We start from the raw sequence: 8,898 nt of genomic DNA, 5'->3' as shown, positions 1-8,898 counted from the left end.
CAAGCCTTCTTAGCTCAGAGGTAGAGTGCGTGGCTTTTAACCACGTGGTCGTGAGTTCGATTCCCATAGACAGTGGTTATACAAGTGAAATCGTTTATAACTGATTTTCTCAACAAATTTCATTACTTTTTTCAGCATCACTTTCACAACTAACACAATTTTCATCCTATACTAATTAGTTCACAACTAACACAATTTTCATCCTATACTAATTAGGCAATTACAGTTTCCCACTTCAACAGTTGTGATGTAAAATTTTCTTAAATTCCTAATTAGATCTGTTTGGGTTTCCTTAATGTGGGAATAAGGTTTTTCCTTAGTGTGAAAGACAAGGATTTTACTTGGTGTGGAAGACAAGTATTTCCTTTTTTTTTTTTTAATTTTCTTTTTGAAAGTAATTAGGTATTTCTTATTCATCAACGAATAGAATTGAAGTATTATAAATAAGCATTGTTGCAAATTGTTTTGTGGCTTTTGCTCAAGGGTTCTCCTATGTGTGAAGAGGAAATTACTCTTATTCAGCATCACTTTCACAACTAACACAATTTTCATCCTATACTAATTAGTTCACAACTAACACAATTTTCATCCTATACTAATTAGGCAATTACAGTTTCCCACTTCAACAGTTGTGATGTAAAATTTTCTTAAATTCCTAATTAGATCTGTTTGGGTTTCCTTAATGTGGGAATAAGGTTTTTCCTTAGTGTGAAAGACAAGGATTTTACTTGGTGTGGAAGACAAGTATTTCCTTTTTTTTTTTTTTAATTTTCTTTTTGAAAGTAATTAGGTATTTCTTATTCATCAACGAATAGAATTGAAGTATTATAAATAAGCATTGTTGCAAATTGTTTTGTGGCTTTTGCTCAAGGGTTCTCCTATGTGTGAAGAGGAAATGACTATTATTTCATTACTTTTTTCAGCATCGCTTTCACAACTAACACAATTTTCATCCTATACCAATTAGGCAATTACAACTTGCCACTTCAACAGTTGTGATGTAAAATTTTCGTAAATATCTAATTAGATCGGTTTGGGTTTCCTTAATGTGGGAATAAGGTTTTTCCTTAGTGTGAAAGACAAGGATTTTACTTAGTGTGGAAGACAAGTATTTCCTTTTATTTTTATTTTTTTTTATTTTAAGTAATTAGGTATTTTTTATTCATCAACAAATAGAATTGAAGTATTATAAATAAGCATTGTTGCAAATTGTTTTGTGGCTTTGGCTCAAGGGTCCTACGTGCAGAGAGGAAAAGGCTCTTATTATGGGGTGAATATTTTTTGAAGAATAGTTTGGTAGTTTCAAAGAATACTCGTGTATATGTATTGAGAGGTTGTTTTGTGAGTGTGAGAGAGTCTTGGGGTGTATTTGGGCTTTGGGATTGTGAGTTTATGTTTATGAGGTTTGTGAGAAGTTTATTTATTTATTTATTTTTTTTTATGTTGGTAAGGTTTGTGAGTGTTGTGAGGATTTTTTTTTTCCAAATAACATTAAGTATCAAAAAATTTAGTTAGTTGTCACGTTTCAAAACAATGATGGAAAATAGCATCTCAAGTGTCTAAAACTCGAGTTCCAAGATAAAACTCGAGTTTTTAAGTCTCGATTTGTAAGCGGTGGGAGCTAATGTGGACGAAAAATCCACGTGGAAGCTTTTAAGACTCGAGTTTTAAAAACTCGAGTTTCACCGTTCTTCATCTCTGGGTTTCTTCATCTGCTGGGTTTCTTCAACGTTCTGCTGGGTTTCTTCTTCTTCTTCTTCTTCCTTGCATTTTATTTTTTCCTTCTTCTTCATTCTTCGACGGTAGATCTGAAGACCAGATTATGCCTCTTCAAATCGTCTCTTCGTTCTTCCTCTTTAGATCAGATCGTGTCTTTTCAAATCTTCTCTTCGTTCTTCCTCTTTAGATCAGATCGTGCCTTTTCAAATTCAAATCGTTTCTGTTCTTCTTCAAACACGATGTTCTTCAAGTACAAAATCGAGTCTTAAAGACTTGAGATCTATGTGGCATTGTACTGCCAACTCACCAAGTGGGAATCGAGTCTTTAACCCTCGAGATGCTAGTTTGCAACATTCTTTCAAACCCATCATAACTTACGATATGCTTCCTTCTCACACTGCTCCTCTGAAAATATCCCTGTGTTGTGAGGTTTGATATACTGTATTTGTAATCTATATCGTTGATAGTAAATTTTTGGTTGGTGTTGCTCGAGGACGTAGGTATTAAGTTGGCCGAACCATGTTAAATATTGTTGTTCATGTTGATATTTTATTTTCTTGTTTATGTAAATGTATTTTTGCTAGCTTTAAATCACAGCAATTAATATTAGAGCTTTTGCTATTGCACATGTGATTTTTTTTTTTTTTTTTTGTCTTTTCTTTTTTACAATTTATTGAGGTAGTAGATTATGATTAATGCAAATATCACCTTCATTGAAAGTACTACTAATTAACATCATTCTTATTATATATCAACAAAAATAAAACTGCAATTCAAATAATTATGAAATCTTTCATATATTATTTTTTCAACTTTTCAATTTTTGGTTTAATTACACATTTAGTTCTCAATCTTTTACTCATGTTTTAAAATGGTTTCTATGGTTTAAAATGTTTTATTAAAATCCTTATACTTTTAAGTATGTGCCAAAAGAGTCCTTGCTTTAAATTCTTGCTTTGATTTTAAGTTGAGATTGTTTTGCGAAATTTCAAAAATTATGATAGTAACAAGAGAGACGAGATTAGTTATTCAAATATTTTGTCTACTTCTTTAATCTTTGTCTGGAGATGGAGAAATTCAAAATATACTATATGCAGACAATAGTTATTGAACCAGACCAGAAATGAAATTGCAAACCAGTTTGTCGACAGCGTATCCTGTGGAATTTATCTAGGAGGGCGCTATTGGAAGAAAAAAACAGTTACAGAGCTGAGAGTTTTGAAGTCTAAACTTAGATGAACAGAAGGGAACATTGGCAGGGCAGCCTGACGAGACGAGGCACACTTTTAACGTTTCCCTTGGCAACGAGCTTTTGTTCGAAATATTCTTATAGACTGGAGTTTCCCTGATCTCTATCATAGCAAAAGTCATCGCCTAATCAGTCTTTTTTTTTTTTTTTTTTTTTTTTTTTGGGAGATTCACAAAAATGAAGCCAATTATTAGTAAAATGATTTAGAAGTTTGTCTAAGAAAATGTTGCCCACTTAAGTGTGATATATATATATATATATATATATATATATATATTGGACATCAAATTCATTAAATAAAGCAGGTTCGACTATAAAATATGACATCAAAATGTAAGACGTATGTAATTTAATTACTCAATATTGAGTTGATCAAAATATATATCATGTTATTTAAAAAGAGCAGCTTTGTTGACAAACAAAAGTACATATGCCAAGAAGATCGTTGTTATTACATTAGGCCAATCCTAACTAGCTGACTTACATAGATATCAACTTCCTGTGGTTACACAAATTAACCAAACCATAAGAGTATTACACAAATTTAACTTTGATCTTCTTGTAGTTGCTTTTGTCAGACATCATAGCATTGAGCACTTTTGATTAGGGCTTTGACGCTGATTTGCCTCCTTTTCCCTATACAAAAAAATCATAATATTTTCAATTAGAACAAACACATCGAAGCAATGAGCATGAATTTCGATACAAATACAAACCTATATGTCTTAATAAAATTTCACAGAATTCTGTTAACGATCGCATGGCAGATGCACGTTTAAAAACATGGGGACATGGTAGTATGTAAAGACTATGGACACACTAAAAATCCGAGTAGAAAGCATGATTTTTAACTTGAAATTGTCTTCAATGCACATTTTTATTTGTTTTTAGACCTGTGTGTACGGGCACACGTGTGTAACAAACACTGCCCTTTGAAACATATGTACTAAGATGTGTCATGCATGTATTGGTACCTTCTTCTTAGGTTCCTGAGGCTTTTGTGCGGCCTTCTTTGCACCCGACTTGGATGCTGGAGCTTTGGCTGCATTATCAGTAGACTTGGCAGGCTCTTTCTTGACCTGCCCAAACAGTTGTGTGCCAGCAGGTTTTTCAGCCTTCACTGAAGCCATTTTTCCGGAGACTCTTAACACAAATGGAATATAATTAAAGTGAAAGCTTGTAAAACTTGGTGGACTCTGAGTGCTATCTCCTCCCAGACATACTCTTTTTATAACAGATTTCTACCACTGTGGTAGAGGAATTCGAATCACAATTTGCAATAAAAGATGACAAGGGGATGGTGGTATTTCAAGAGAATGGAATAACTGATGTCGTAGAGCACTTGAAAGCTTTAGCATCATATGCTCTGCTTTGTAACTTCTTTTTTTGATTATATTATTTTTTGATAAAATTAGCATATCCTCTCATAGGTTTATATATCCTCTCATATGTTTATAGTTTTTATTTTTCTTAAGGAATATATATATATATAAAAGACGATGTGAGGTATCGTGTATTATGGCCAGGTAAGCAATCAACGAATAATTATTTTTCTTTCGCATAATTATTTTCTTTTTTCTTTTGAAGGTGTGTCCCAAAATAAAGGGCTAATAATTGGTGCCACAAAGAGTACATGCTTCCAATGGCCGTAATTAAGCCTGGTGTCTCTGTTGATTTGAAGCTTAATTTTCCATTTAATTGTCACCTAGTTTAGTCTTTACATGGTTGATTATGTTAAATTACAAATTGTCCCAAAAGATTAAGTTATTGAGATATGATAAATTTAATCATTTAATTACATACTTTTAACACTTCCTCTCATGTATGGACTGAAACTACCTAAGTGAGGCCCAATACGTGAAATTTTAGATGGGACGTAAAGTGGAGGAGATAAGGATCAAAGTCAAGGCCTTTTGCTTTAATACTATGTTAAATTATTGAATATCCCAAGATATGCGTATGGTGATGACTTATATGTTTGATTAGGTCTATTTCATTTGTTTTGTTCCTCTACCTTGACATTAAGTAAAAAACCTTCAACTTCATCTGTCAGTCTCATGTTAATAACTTTAGCCTCACTATTAGTTATTGCCTTCTTTGATGTCTTAGGCATCTTCAAAGTTTGCATGTTAAATAGTGAGAGCCCGAATTTGTGTTAAAAACACAAGAGCTATTCAAACCCCAAATTAAAAGATTATGGTTCGGTTGATTTTACTCTAACTTAAACTAAGTGCGGAATATAGTACATGTGAGTGAACAAGCAATAAAACTACTCTAAGCCATATTCATTGAAACACAACTGTAAAATGAAAGCTAAAAGAGTAGGGTAGAGAAATGCAAACACAAGATAACACGCCTATGTGTTATCGAAGAGGAAACTGAAGAACTCGGCGAAAAACCTCTCCACTGCCCTCCAAGCGGTAAATCGATCTACTAGACAATAAGTTGGGATACACGAATAGCAAGATACTCTCCAAGCCTAATCTACCCAGTGCACCTAAGCCCTCTAAACTCCTACTCCTACAAGGCTTCTTGAAACTGTGTCTTGTCTAGCTTTCCGGATCCCGCAATGCTCCTGATTGCATCCGCCAAAGCTTGGCTTCTTCGAATGCTTCCCAGCAGCACCAAAACCTCACTTGACACTTAGAATGGGTGTGGTAAGTGTTTGGGCTATCAACCTCTCAAGGATATAAATATGGATATAGAAAGGTAGGAGTATGAGGAAAACCACAAAGGATTGTGTAGATGATTGTGAGTATACAACCTCTAACTCTCAAGTGTGTTTGCTAGGGTTTTCTTTCTAAAAAGCACTCCTTATAATATGTTGCTATATATAGTGTGGGTGAAGACATGGTGGAGTAGGTAAGCCAAAATAGCAAAATAGAATGTTTCGTGGGTATCTTGCGGGAAGGCCTTACTTGCGAGCTACTCGCGAAAACCAGTTGTCACCAGATTGTCACAACTCTTCATATTCCAGTCATGTGCTCTTCACTTGGCTTACTTCGTGGGAAGTTTACTCGTGAGATACCCTCAAAAACTACTCCTTCTTCAATGCAAGCTTGAGTCTTCATACTCTCTCTCACACACAACCCATACAAAGAAATCCCACATAAAATACAGGATAAACATGATTGAAGAAAATTACAATAAAATTTGACACGGATTTAAAGCAAACACAAAATAGTTGTAAATAACAACTTTACAATCTCCCCCTTTGGCTATTCTGTGATAAAACCCCTAAAACAGACTCTAGAGTTAGACGTGAGTTTGGGAACAATGGCAAAACTCACTCACACCTAATCTAGAAGCTGTGAAGTACTTGCATGTATGCACCTGTATCCTAAAACACTCGCACACAAACAAAACTTTCATTAAGCTTATGACAAGTTAAATACAAGGTACGTATAGGAACAAGTAAAATGCGATTAAGGTAAAAAACAAGATATAAACAATGAAGCATAACTTGATCATATAGGAACAGTCATTAAAGAACGACTACAATGATCATTTAGCTAGTAAAAGATCACCCAGACATGCAATGCAATTAAGAGCAATGTAATAATCAATTGCATGTCCAAACACACAACTAATGCAAAACATCAAAGTATTTGCATTAAGGATACAAGATCCAACAAGGGCACAAGTGTGAAGTACTTAAAATAATTTATGCATTAATCTAGAGATACTTTAAAAAGCTACAAAAGCAAAGATACATAAAATAAAGTACTAAATATAAACTGAAGTTTTAAGCTAAAGTACTTTAAAGCTTCAAAAGAAAGCAATGTAAATAACTAAGAGTTATAAAAACCATGAACCACCAAAATAAGCTCCTAAACCACCAAAAATAAACCAATATCTATGGCTTTTCTCCCCCTCAAACTTAGCAGCTCCCCCTCAAACTACTCCCCCTTTTTTATTAGAATGGCCAAAAAGGATAGAATTCTTCAGATTTTGATTCAGAGCCCACTTGATGATGCCACTGCTCCATCATCATGTCATCAATCTAAGATGAAAGTGTAGTAATTTGGCCCTGAACATACATAAACTGATCTGAGGTGTGCTGCACATGGGATTCGATCATGCCATACATCTGCTCAACCTTTGTAATGAGACGGTCAAGGCGATCGGGTCCTCGTGCTAGTGCTTGGAAGGATGGTTGTGCAGAGCCCTCCGGGGCTGATGTAAACCTGTCTATCTCCTCTTCTATGTCCCCACCTTCTTCCTCAACATCATCCCTTGGGATTTGAGAGAAGCCGGTTTTTTGACTGGTGATATGAGCTTTGGTTCGGGTCATTGTTGGAGCACCAATAGAAGAGTCTCTTTGCACCATGGTGAGGTCACTTGGGAACTTTAGCTTTGTCTTTGCAATGAGACCCATAATGAGACTAAGGAATGGCATTACGGTTCTTGAATTCCTCTTGGTGATGGCTTTTGTCAAGAGGTGGAAGATGTGACCGCATATGTCGATCTCCTTATGTGTGAAGAGATCATAGAGAAATGTGGTTCTTGGTGCTGACAATGTGGTCAAATTTGTTACCGGGTAGAGGTTGTGGATCATGATATAGCCCAATGTTCTCGTCTTCGGATTGAAAGGAATTGTGTACATTGACTTCTTTTGGAGAGTACCAACGAAGAGCTCCACCATCAGTTCAAGAAAGTCCAACCTATCATCATATTGGATGGAGATTTGTTGAGATGGTGGACAAATTTCCAAGTACTCTTGAATGGAATCCCTTGTGATAAAGAATTCCTTTAGTCGAACCCAACAGTTAATGCGATCCCCTTCCACAATGGCATTTGAAAAGAATTCCCTTATGATTTCAAAAAAGACATCTCCACATGGATTCAACAACTTTGTCCAAATACTCTCTTTGAACACTTTTGGAATGCAAGTGTTTTCAAGGGTCTCCATTTTCACAACCCTTTCCATGATGATCATTGCCTTTTTATAGAAGTCGTTGTATGCCAACCCTGCATCAACGTTTCATAAATTTTATGCGTCCGTGCATGGATGCTTTGGTCCTTTCTTTGTGGCAGAATGCTTAGTAGGAGACATCTATAAAAATAAATACAATACATAAAGAAACAATTGCAAAAACACAAACACACGAACACAAACTTGATTAGTACCAAGTTAGTCCATAAAACAACTACAAATTCCTAAAAAGAACATAAAAAAAGTCACAAGATCATGCCACGAGTGCTAAACATGTAATAACAATTATCTAGCATGAGTGATATGTAAAACATGACAAGTAAACAAGAGTGTGCATCAAGTGTGCATGTGGTGTGCATATGTGATGCATGATCAAGGCATGACAAAACACAAATGGGTCAAAGTGTGTAAAACACACAACTAATGATTAAAACATGATAAACATGCATAATCATGGTAATCCCCAAAGTTTGGTACTCATCAGAGTCCAAAACAACACCAAAATGTCATTTGGGCATTTTATCAAACACTTGGTATGCACCCACACAACAAAGATGTAAACAATGCATGAACATGTGTGAATCTTGCTTAAATACAAGTTAAAATGCCACAAGGGGCCAACACAAACACAAACAAAACAAATGGGATAGAGCCCAATCAAGAAATTGGATTTTTTTTTTTCACAAAATAGAAGTTTCCTAACCCTTTTTCAAAAATATCCCAACACATGCAAAATCTATCAACTAAGGCATAATCTAATGAAATAGAGAGAAAAGATTGAATGGACATTCCTTAGAGATGATTTGTAGATGATTTCTCTTGAAATTTAGTTGGGTTTTTGAGAAAAATTGGTTTTGGGTTGAGAGAGGCTTGAGGGAGGCAAAGGGTGTGTGTTTGAAAAACTGTCATGTTCACCCTTTTAAAAACTGAAAACATGCGTTTTTCGCTAGATATCTTCTTGTGAAGTTACTCGCGAAAAATGCCACTGAAGCAC

At 35.0% G+C, this 8,898-nt stretch overlaps 1 long non-coding RNA gene across 1 annotated transcript; it reads right to left on the bottom strand.

Moving 5' to 3' along the window:
• Nucleotides 1-3,336: 3,336 nt before the first annotated feature.
• Nucleotides 3,337-4,249, bottom strand: LOC142628138 (uncharacterized). Its single transcript, XR_012842989.1, has 2 exons — nt 3,943-4,249; nt 3,337-3,604 (listed from the first exon to the last, which is right to left on the bottom strand). It is a non-coding gene; the product is annotated as an uncharacterized LOC142628138 (long non-coding RNA).
• Nucleotides 4,250-8,898: the final 4,649 nt, after the last annotated feature.

Source organism: Castanea sativa, chromosome 3 (genome assembly GCF_040712315.1).
Source record: "Castanea sativa cultivar Marrone di Chiusa Pesio chromosome 3, ASM4071231v1".
Classification (NCBI taxonomy): Eukaryota; Viridiplantae; Streptophyta; class Magnoliopsida; order Fagales; family Fagaceae; genus Castanea; species Castanea sativa.
This window is presented reverse-complemented; position numbering and strand designations above follow the sequence as displayed.